Here is a 12123-nt window from a genome sequence, read left to right on the forward strand (position 1 = left end):
GTTTCGGGCAACATCACACATAGCTAATGGCAGCACTTCCTACGAGCCCTATCAGGGTGAACTTGTAGAACTCAAGTTCCCAGCCCACTCAAAGCCCAGATCAGCAAAAGGGTAGATGGTGCACGATCTACTTGGACGGGAGAATCAGGCCAACCATGTATTTTCATGAATCTGTCTCTGTCTTAAGAGAAATCTTAAGAAGAAATTCCGAATCGTCCCTATTTTGACACATGGCCGAAAAGGCCGTGCATAGCAAAATGACCAAGTAGGGCAAAGTTAACCTCAGTGTTCTTTTAGCAATCCCAGGATGGTTTCTAATTGGCATCTAAATGTAGTCTAGAACACATGTCTCGTTTCGGGCAACATCACACATAGCTAATGGCAGCACTTCCTACGAGCCCTATCAGGGTGAAGGAGGAACTTGTAGAACTCAAGTTCCCAGCCCACTCAAAGCCCAGATCAGCAAATGGGTAGATGATGCACGATCTACTTGGAAGGGAGAATCAGGCCAACCATGTGTTTTCATGAATCTGTCTCTGTCTTAAGAGAAATCAAGATAACCAATTCGGAATCATCCCTATTTTGACACTTTGACGAAAAAGCCATGCATAGCAAAATGACCAAGAAGGGCAAAGTTAACCTCAGTGTTCTTTTAGCAATCCCAGGATGGTTCGGAATTGGCCTCTAAATGTAGTCTGGAACACATGTCTCGTTTCGGGCAACATCACACATAGCTAATGGCAGCACTTCCTACGAGCCCTATCAGGGTGAAGGAGGAACTTGTAGAACTCAAGTTCCCAGCCCACAGATAGCCCAGATCAGCAAAAGGGTAGATGATGCACGATCTACTTGGAAGGGAGAATCAGGCGAACCATGTGTTTTCATGAATCTGTCTGTCTTAAGAGAAATCTTAAGAAGAAATTCCGAAACGTCCCTATTTTGACACATTGCCGAAAAGGCCGTGCATAGCAAAATGACCACGAAGGGCAAAGTTAACCTCAGTGTTCTTTTAGCAATCCCAGGATGGTTTGGAATTGGCGTCTAAATGTAGTCTGGAACACATGTCTCGTTTGGGGCAACATCACACATAGCTAATGGCAGCACTTCCTACGAGCCCTATCAGGGTGGAGGAGGAACCTGTAGAACTCAAGTTCCCAGCCCTCTCAAACCCAAATTAGCAAAAGGGTAGATGATGCACGATCTACTTGGAAGGGAGAATCAGGCCAACCATGTGTTTTCATGAATCTGTCTCTGTCTTAAGAGAAATCTTAAGAAGAAATTCCGAATCGTCCCTATTTTGACACATTGCCGAAAAGGCCGTGCATAGCAAAATGACCACGAAGGGCAAAGTTAACCTCAGTGTTCTTTTAGCAATCCCAGGATGGTTCGGAATTGGCCTCTAAATGTAGTCTGGAACTCATGTCTCGTTTCGGGCAACATCACACATAGCTAATGGCAGCACTTCCTACGAGCCCTGCCAGGGTGGAGGAGGAACTTGTAGAACTCAAGTTCCCAGCCCACTCAAAGCCCAAATCAGCAAAAGGGTAGATGATGCACGATCTACTTGGAAGGGAGAATCAGGCGAACCATGTGTTTTCATGAATCTGTCTCTGTCTTAAGAGAAATCAAGATAACCAATTCGGAATCGTCCGTATTTTGACACTTTGACGAAAAGGCCATGCATAGCAAAATGACCAAGAAGGGCAAAGTTAACCTCAGTGTTCTTTTAGCAATCCCAGGATGGTTTCTAATTGGCATCTAAATGTAGTCTAGAACACATGTCTCGTTTCGGGCAACATCACACATAGCTAATGGCAGCACTTCCTACGAGCCCTATCAGGGTGAACTTGTAGAACTCAAGTTCCCAGCCCACAGATAGCCCAGATCAGGAAAAGGGTAGATGATGCACGATCTACTTGGAAGGGAGAATCAGGCGAACCATGTGTTTTCATGAATCTGTCTCTGTCTTAAGAGAAATCAAGATAACCAATTCGGAATCATCCCTATTTTGACACTTTGACGAAAAGGCCATGCATAGCAAAATGACCAAGAAGGGCAAAGTTAACCTCAGTGTTCTTTTAGCAATCCCAGGATGGTTTGGAATTGGCGTCTAAATGTAGTCTGGAACACCTGTCTCGTTTCGGGCAACATCACACATAGCTAATGGCAGCACTTCCTACGAGCCCTATCAGGGTGAAGGAGGAACTTGTAGAACTGAAGTTCCCAGCCCACTCAAAGCCCAGATCAGCAAAAGGGTAGATGATGCACGATCTACTTGGAAGGGAGAATCAGGCCAACCATCTGTTTTCATGAATCTGTCTCTGTCTTAAGAGAAATCTTAAGAAGAAATTCCGAATCGTCCCTATTTTGACACATTGCCGAAAAGGCCGTGCATAGCAAAATGACCACGAAGGGCAAAGTTAACCTCAGTCTTCTTTTAACAATCCCAGGATGGTTTCTAATTGGCATCTAAATGTAGTCTAGAACACATGTCTCGTTTCGGGCAACATCACACATAGCTAATGGCAGCACTTCCTACGAGCCCTATCAGGGTGAACTTGTAGAACTCATGTTCCCAGCCCACAGATAGCCCAGATCAGCAAAAGGGTAGATGATGCACGATCTACTTGGAAGGGAGAATCAGGCGAACCATGTGTTTTCATGAATCTGTCTCTGTCTTAAGAGAAATCAAGATAACCAATTCGGAATCATCCCTATTTTGACACTTTGACGAAAAGGCGATGCATAGCAAAATGACCAAGAAGGGCAAAGTTAACCTCAGTGTTCTTTTAGCAATCCCAGGATGGTTTGGAATTGGCGTCTAAATGTAGTCTGGAACACATGTCTCGTTTCGGGCAACATCACACATAGCTAATGGCAGCACTTCCTACGAGCCCTATCAGGGTGAAGGAGGAACTTGTAGAACTCAAGTTCCCAGCCCACAGATAGCCCAGATTAGCAAAAGGGTAGATGATGCACGATCTACTTGGAAGGGAGAATCAGGCGAACCATGTGTTTTCATGAATCTGTCTGTCTTAAGAGAAATCTTAAGAAGAAATTCCGAAACGTCCCTATTTTGACACATTGCCGAAAAGGCCGTGCATAGCAAAATGACCACGAAGGGCAAAGTTAACCTCAGTGTTCTTTTAGCAATCCCAGGATGGTTTGGAATTGGCGTCTAAATGTAGTCTGGAACACATGTCTCGTTTGGGGCAACATCACACATAGCTAATGGCAGCACTTCCTACGAGCCCTATCAGGGTGGAGGAGGAACCTGTAGAACTCAAGTTCCCAGCCCGCTCAAACCCAAATTAGCAAAAGGGTAGATGATGCACGATCTACTTGGAAGGGAGAATCAGGCCAACCATGTGTTTTCATGAATCTGTCTCTGTCTTAAGAGAAATCTTAAGAAGAAATTCCGAATCGTCCCTATTTTGACACATTGCCGAAAAGGCCGTGCATAGCAAAATGACCACGAAGGGCAAAGTTAACCTCAGTGTTCTTTTAGCAATCCCAGGATGGTTCGGAATTGGCCTCTAAATGTAGTCTGGAACACATGTCTCGTTTCGGGCAACATCACACATAGCTAATGGCAGCACTTCCTACGAGCCCTATCAGGGTGAACTTGTAGAACTCAAGTTCCCAGCCCACAGATAGCCCAGATCAGCAAAAGGGTAGATGATGCACGATCTACTTGGAAGGGAGAATCAGGCGAACCATGTGTTTTCATGAATCTGTCTCTGTCTTAAGAGAAATCAAGATAACCAATTCGGAATCATCCCTATTTTGACACTTTGACGAAAAGGCCATGCATAGCAAAATGACCAAGAAGGGCAAAGTTAACCTCAGTGTTCTTTTAGCAATCCCAGGATGGTTTCTAATTGGCATCTAAATGTAGTCTAGAACACATGTCTCGTTTCGGGCAACATCACACATAGCTAATGGCAGCACTTCCTACGAGCCCTATCAGGGTGAACTTGTAGAACTCAAGTTCCCAGCCCACTCAAAGCCCAGATCAGCAAAAGGGTAGATGGTGCACGATCTACTTGGACGGGAGAATCAGGCCAACCATGTATTTTCATGAATCTGTCTCTGTCTTAAGAGAAATCTTAAGAAGAAATTCCGAATCGTCCCTATTTTGACACATGGCCGAAAAGGCCGTGCATAGCAAAATGACCAAGTAGGGCAAAGTTAACCTCAGTGTTCTTTTAGCAATCCCAGGATGGTTTCTAATTGGCATCTAAATGTAGTCTAGAACACATGTCTCGTTTCGGGCAACATCACACATAGCTAATGGCAGCACTTCCTACGAGCCCTATCAGGGTGAAGGAGGAACTTGTAGAACTCAAGTTCCCAGCCCACTCAAAGCCCAGATCAGCAAATGGGTAGATGATGCACGATCTACTTGGAAGGGAGAATCAGGCCAACCATGTGTTTTCATGAATCTGTCTCTGTCTTAAGAGAAATCAAGATAACCAATTCGGAATCATCCCTATTTTGACACTTTGACGAAAAAGCCATGCATAGCAAAATGACCAAGAAGGGCAAAGTTAACCTCAGTGTTCTTTTAGCAATCCCAGGATGGTTCGGAATTGGCCTCTAAATGTAGTCTGGAACACATGTCTCGTTTCGGGCAACATCACACATAGCTAATGGCAGCACTTCCTACGAGCCCTATCAGGGTGAAGGAGGAACTTGTAGAACTCAAGTTCCCAGCCCACAGATAGCCCAGATCAGCAAAAGGGTAGATGATGCACGATCTACTTGGAAGGGAGAATCAGGCGAACCATGTGTTTTCATGAATCTGTCTCTGTCTTAAGAGAAATCAAGATAACCAATTCGGAATCATCCCTATTTTGACACTTTGACGAAAAGGCCATGCATAGCAAAATGACCAAGAAGGGCAAAGTTAACCTCAGTGTTCTTTTAGCAATCCCAGGATGGTTTCTAATTGGCATCTAAATGTAGTCTAGAACACATGTCTCGTTTCGGGCAACATCACACATAGCTAATGGCAGCACTTCCTACGAGCCCTATCAGGGTGAACTTGTAGAACTCAAGTTCCCAGCCCACTCAAAGCCCAGATCAGCAAAAGGGTAGATGGTGCACGATCTACTTGGACGGGAGAATCAGGCCAACCATGTATTTTCATGAATCTGTCTCTGTCTTAAGAGAAATCTTAAGAAGAAATTCCGAATCGTCCCTATTTTGACACATGGCCGAAAAGGCCGTGCATAGCAAAATGACCAAGTAGGGCAAAGTTAACCTCAGTGTTCTTTTAGCAATCCCAGGATGGTTTCTAATTGGCATCTAAATGTAGTCTAGAACACATGTCTCGTTTCGGGCAACATCACACATAGCTAATGGCAGCACTTCCTACGAGCCCTATCAGGGTGAAGGAGGAACTTGTAGAACTCAAGTTCCCAGCCCACTCAAAGCCCAGATCAGCAAATGGGTAGATGATGCACGATCTACTTGGAAGGGAGAATCAGGCCAACCATGTGTTTTCATGAATCTGTCTCTGTCTTAAGAGAAATCAAGATAACCAATTCGGAATCATCCCTATTTTGACACTTTGACGAAAAAGCCATGCATAGCAAAATGACCAAGAAGGGCAAAGTTAACCTCAGTGTTCTTTTAGCAATCCCAGGATGGTTCGGAATTGGCCTCTAAATGTAGTCTGGAACACATGTCTCGTTTCGGGCAACATCACACATAGCTAATGGCAGCACTTCCTACGAGCCCTATCAGGGTGAAGGAGGAACTTGTAGAACTCAAGTTCCCAGCCCACAGATAGCCCAGATCAGCAAAAGGGTAGATGATGCACGATCTACTTGGAAGGGAGAATCAGGCGAACCATGTGTTTTCATGAATCTGTCTCTGTCTTAAGAGAAATCAAGATAACCAATTCGGAATCGTCCGTATTTTGACACTTTGACGAAAAGGCGATGCATAGCAAAATGACCAAGAAGGGCAAAGTTAACCTCAGTGTTCTTTTAGCAATCCCAGGATGGTTTGGAATTGGCGTCTAAATGTAGTCTGGAACACATGTCTCGTTTCGGGCAACATCACACATAGCTAATGGCAGCACTTCCTACGAGCCCTATCAGGGTGAAGGAGGAACTTGTAGAACTCAAGTTCCCAGCCCACAGATAGCCCAGATTAGCAAAAGGGTAGATGATGCACGATCTACTTGGAAGGGAGAATCAGGCGAACCATGTGTTTTCATGAATCTGTCTGTCTTAAGAGAAATCTTAAGAAGAAATTCCGAAACGTCCCTATTTTGACACATTGCCGAAAAGGCCGTGCATAGCAAAATGACCACGAAGGGCAAAGTTAACCTCAGTGTTCTTTTAGCAATCCCAGGATGGTTTGGAATTGGCGTCTAAATGTAGTCTGGAACACATGTCTCGTTTGGGGCAACATCACACATAGCTAATGGCAGCACTTCCTACGAGCCCTATCAGGGTGGAGGAGGAACCTGTAGAACTCAAGTTCCCAGCCCTCTCAAACCCAAATTAGCAAAAGGGTAGATGATGCACGATCTACTTGGAAGGGAGAATCAGGCCAACCATGTGTTTTCATGAATCTGTCTCTGTCTTAAGAGAAATCTTAAGAAGAAATTCCGAATCGTCCCTATTTTGACACATTGCCGAAAAGGCCGTGCATAGCAAAATGACCACGAAGGGCAAAGTTAACCTCAGTGTTCTTTTAGCAATCCCAGGATGGTTCGGAATTGGCCTCTAAATGTAGTCTGGAACTCATGTCTCGTTTCGGGCAACATCACACATAGCTAATGGCAGCACTTCCTACGAGCCCTATCAGGGTGAACTTGTAGAACTCATGTTCCCAGCCCACAGATAGCCCAGATCAGCAAAAGGGTAGATGATGCACGATCTACTTGGAAGGGAGAATCAGGCGAACCATGTGTTTTCATGAATCTGTCTCTGTCTTAAGAGAAATCAAGATAACCAATTCGGAATCATCCCTATTTTGACACTTTGACGAAAAGGCGATGCATAGCAAAATGACCAAGAAGGGCAAAGTTAACCTCAGTGTTCCTTTAGCAATCCCAGGATGGTTTGGAATTGGCGTCTAAATGTAGTCTGGAACACATGTCTCGTTTCGGGCAACATCACACATAGCTAATGGCAGCACTTCCTACGAGCCCTATCAGGGTGAAGGAGGAACTTGTAGAACTCAAGTTCCCAGCCCACAGATAGCCCAGATTAGCAAAAGGGTAGATGATGCACGATCTACTTGGAAGGGAGAATCAGGCGAACCATGTGTTTTCATGAATCTGTCTCTGTCTTAAGAGAAATCTTAAGAAGAAATTCCGAAACGTCCCTATTTTGACACATTGCCGAAAAGGACGTGCATAGCAAAATGACCACGAAGGGCAAAGTTAACCTCAGTGTTCTTTTAGCAATCCCAGGATGGTTTGGAATTGGCGTCTAAATGTAGTCTGGAACACATGTCTCGTTTGGGGCAACATCACACATAGCTAATGGCAGCACTTCCTACGAGCCCTATCAGGGTGGAGGAGGAACCTGTAGAACTCAAGTTCCCAGCCCTCTCAAACCCAAATTAGCAAAAGGGTAGATGATGCACGATCTACTTGGAAGGGAGAATCAGGCCAACCATGTGTTTTCATGAATCTGTCTCTGTCTTAAGAGAAATCTTAAGAAGAAATTCCGAATCGTCCCTATTTTGACACATTGCCGAAAAGGCCGTGCATAGCAAAATGACCACGAAGCGCAAAGTTAACCTCAGTGTTCTTTTAGCAATCCCAGGATGGTTTGGAATTGGCGTCTAAATGTAGTCTGGGACACATGTCTCGTTTCGGGCAACATCACACATAGCTAATGGCAGCAAATATAGAACTCAAGTTCCCAGCCCACTCAAAGCCCAGATCAACAAAAGAGTAGATGATGCACGATCTACTTGGAAGGGAGATTCAGGCCAACCATTTGTTTTCATGAATCTGTCTCTGCCTTAAGAGAAATCAAAATAACCAATTCGGAATCATCCCTATTTTGACACTTTGACGAAAAGGCTGTACATAGCAAAATGACCACGAACGGCAAAGTTAACCTCAGTGTTCTTTTAGCAATCCCAAGATGGTTTGGAATTGGCGTCTAAATGTAGTCTGGAACACATGTCTCGTTTCGGGCAACATCACACAGCTAATGGCAGCACTTCCTACGAGCCCTATCAGGGTGAAGGAGGAACTTGTAGAACTCAAGTTCCCAGCCCACTCAAAGCCCAGATCAGCAAAAGGGTAGATGATGCACGATCTACTTGGAAGGGAGAATCAGGCGAACCATGTGTTTTCAAGAATCTGTCTCTGTCTTAAGAGAAATCTTAAGAAGAAATTCCGAATCGTCCCTATTTTGACACATTGCCGAAAAGGCTGTGCATAGCAAAATGACCACGAAGGGCAAAGTTAACCTCAGTGTTCTTTTAGCAATCCCAGGATGGTTTGGAATTGGCGTCTAAATGTAGTCTGTAGCACATGTCTCGTTTCGGGCAACATCACACATAGCTAATGGCAGCACTTCCTACGAGCCCTATCAGGGTGAAGGAGGAACTTGTAGAACTCAAGTTCCCAGCCCACTCAAAGCCCAGATCAGCAAAAGGGTAGATGATGCACGATCTACTTGGAAGGGAGAATCAGGCCAACCATGTGTTTTCATGAATCTGTCTCTGTCTTAAGAGAAATCTTAAGAAGAAATTCCGAATCGTCCCTATTTTGACACATTGCCGAAAAGGCTGTGCATAGCAAAATGACCACGAAGCGCAAAGTTAACCTCAGTGTTCTTTTACCAATCCCAGGATGATTTGGAATTGGCGTCTAAATGTAGTCTGGGACACATGTCTCGTTTCGGGCAACATCACACATAGCTAATGGCAGCACTTCCTACGAGCCCTATCAGGGTGAAGGAGGAACTTGTAGAACTCAAGTTCCCAGCCCACTCAAAGCCCAGATCAGCAAAAGGGTAGATGATGCACGATCTACTTGGAAGGGAGAATCAGGCCAACCATGTGTTTTCATGAATCTGTCTCTGTCTTAAGAGAAATCTTAAGAAGAAATTCCGAATCGTCCCTATTTTGACACATTGCCGAAAAGGCTGTGCATAGCAAAATGACCACGAAGCGCAAAGTTAACCTCAGTGTTCTTTTAGCAATCCCAGGATGGTTTGGAATTGGCGTCTAAATGTAGTCTGTAGCACATGTCTCGTTTCGGGCAACATCACACATAGCTAATGGCAGCACTTCCTACGAGCCCTATCAGGGTGAAGGAGGAACTTGTAGAACTCAAGTTCCCAGCCCACTCAAAGCCCAGATCAGCAAAAGGGTAGATGATGCACGATCTACTTGGAAGGGAGAATCAGGCCAACCATGTGTTTTCATGAATCTGTCTCTGTCTTAAGAGAAATCAAGATAACCAATTCGGAATCATCCCTATTTTGACACTTTGACGAAAAGGCCGTGCATAGCAAAATGACCACGAAGGGCAAAGTTCTCAGTGTTCTTTTAGCAATCCCAGGATGGTTTGGAATTGGCGTCTAAATGTAGTCTGGAACACATGTCTCGTTTCGGGCAACATCACACATAGCTAATGGCAGCACTTCCTACGAGCCCTATCAGGGTGAACTTGTAGAACTCAAGTTCCCAGCCCACAGATAGCCCAGATCAGCAAAAGGGTAGATGATGCACGATCTACTTGGAAGGGAGAATCAGGCCAACCATGTGTTTTCATGAATCTGACTCTGTCTTAAGAGAAATCTGAAGAAGAAATTCCGAATCGTCCCTATTTTGACACATTGCCGAAAAGGCCGTGCATAGCAAAATGACCACGAAGCGCAAAGTTAACCTCAGTGTTCTTTTAGCAATCCCAGGATGGTTCGGAATTGGCATCTAAATGTAGTCTGGAACACATGTCTCGTTTCGGGCAACTTCACACATAGCTAATGGCAGCACTTCCTACGAGCCCTATCAGGGCGGAGGAGGAACTTGTAGAACTCAAGTTCCCAGCCCACTCAAAGCCCAGATCAGCAAAAGGGTAGATGATGCACGATCTACTTGGAAGGGAGAATCAGGCGAACCATGTGTTTTCATGAATCTGTCTCTGTCTTAAGAGAAATCTTAAGAAGAAATTCCGAATCGTCCCTATTTTGACACATTGCCGAAAAGGCTGTGCATAGCAAAATGACCACGAAGGGCAAAGTTAACCTCAGTGTTCTTTTACCAATCCCAGGATGGTTTGGAATTGGCGTCTAAATGTAGTCTGTAGCACATGTCTCGTTTCGGGCAACATCACACATAGCTAATGGCAGCACTTCCTACGAGCCCTATCAGGGTGAAGGAGGAACTTGTAGAACTCAAGTTCCCAGCCCACTCAAAGCCCAGATCAGCAAAAGGGTAGATGATGCACGATCTACTTGGAAGGGAGAATCAGGCCAACCATGTGTTTTCATGAATCTGTCTCTGTCTTAAGAGAAATCAAGATAACCAATTCGGAATCATCCCTATTTTGACACTTTGACGAAAAGGCCGTGCATAGCAAAATGACCACGAAGGGCAAAGTTAACCTCAGTGTTCTTTTAGCAATCCCAGGATGGTTCGGAATTGGCGTCTAAATGTAGTCTGGAACACATGTCTCGTTTCGGGCAACATCACACATAGCTAATGGCAGCACTTCCTACGAGCCCTATCAGGGTGAAGGAGGAACTTGTAGAACTCAAGTTCCCAGGCCACTCAAAGCCCAAATCAGCAAAAGGGTAGATGATGCACGATCTACTTGGAAGGGAGAATCAGGCCAACCATGTGTTTTCATGAATCTGTCTCTGTCTTAAGAGAAATCTTAAGAAGAAATTCCGAATCGTCCCTATTTTGACACATTGCCGAAAAGGCCGTGCATAGCAAAATGACCACGAAGCGCAAAGTTAACCTCAGTGTTCTTTTACCAATCCCAGGATGATTTGGAATTGGCGTCTAAATGTAGTCTGGGACACATGTCTCGTTTCGGGCAACATCACACATAGCTAATGGCAGCAAATATAGAACTCAAGTTCCCAGCCCACTCAAAGCCCAGATCAACAAAAGAGTAGATGATGCACGATCTACTTGGAAGGGAGATTCAGGCCAACCATTTGTTTTCATGAATCTGTCTCTGCCTTAATAGAAATCAAAATAACCAATTCGGAATCATCCCTATTTTGACACTTTGACGAAAAGGCCATGCATAGCAAAATGACCAAGAAGGGCAAAGTTAACCTCAGTGTTCTTTTAGCAATCCCAGGATGGTTTGGAATTGGCGTCTAAATGTAGTCTGTAGCACATGTCTCGTTTCGGGCAACATCACACATAGCTAATGGCAGCACTTCCTACGAGCCCTATCAGGGTGAACTTGTAGAACTCAAGTTCCCAGCCCACTCAAAGCCCAGATCAGCAAAAGGGTAGATGATGCACGATCTACTTGGAAGGGAGAATCAGGCCAACCATGTGTTTTCATGAATCTGTCTCTGTCTTAAGAGAAATCAAGATAACCAATTCGGAATCGTCCGTATTTTGACACTTTGACGAAAAGGCCATGCATAGCAAAATGACCAAGAAGGGCAAAGTTAACCTCAGTGTTCTTTTAGCAATCCCAGGATGGTTTCTAATTGGCATCTAAATGTAGTCTAGAACACATGTCTCGTTTCGGGCAACATCACACATAGCTAATGGCAGCACTTCCTACGAGCCCTATCAGGGTGAACTTGTAGAACTCAAGTTCCCAGCCCACAGATAGCCCAGATCAGCAAAAGGGTAGATGATGCACGATCTACTTGGAAGGGAGAATCAGGCCAACCATGTGTTTTCATGAATCTGACTCTGTCTTAAGAGAAATCTGAAGAAGAAATTCCGAATCGTCCCTATTTTGACACATTGCCGAAAAGGCTGTGCATAGCAAAATGACCACGAAGCGCAAAGTTAACCTCAGTGTTCTTTTAGCAATCCCAGGATGGTTTGGAATTGGCGTCTAAATGTAGTCTGTAGCACATGTCTCGTTTCGGGCAACATCACACATAGCTAATGGCAGCACTTCCTACGAGCCCTATCAGGGTGAAGGAGGAA

Source organism: Candoia aspera, chromosome 18, assembly GCF_035149785.1.
Source record: "Candoia aspera isolate rCanAsp1 chromosome 18, rCanAsp1.hap2, whole genome shotgun sequence".
NCBI classification, from domain to species: Eukaryota; Metazoa; Chordata; class Lepidosauria; order Squamata; family Boidae; genus Candoia; species Candoia aspera.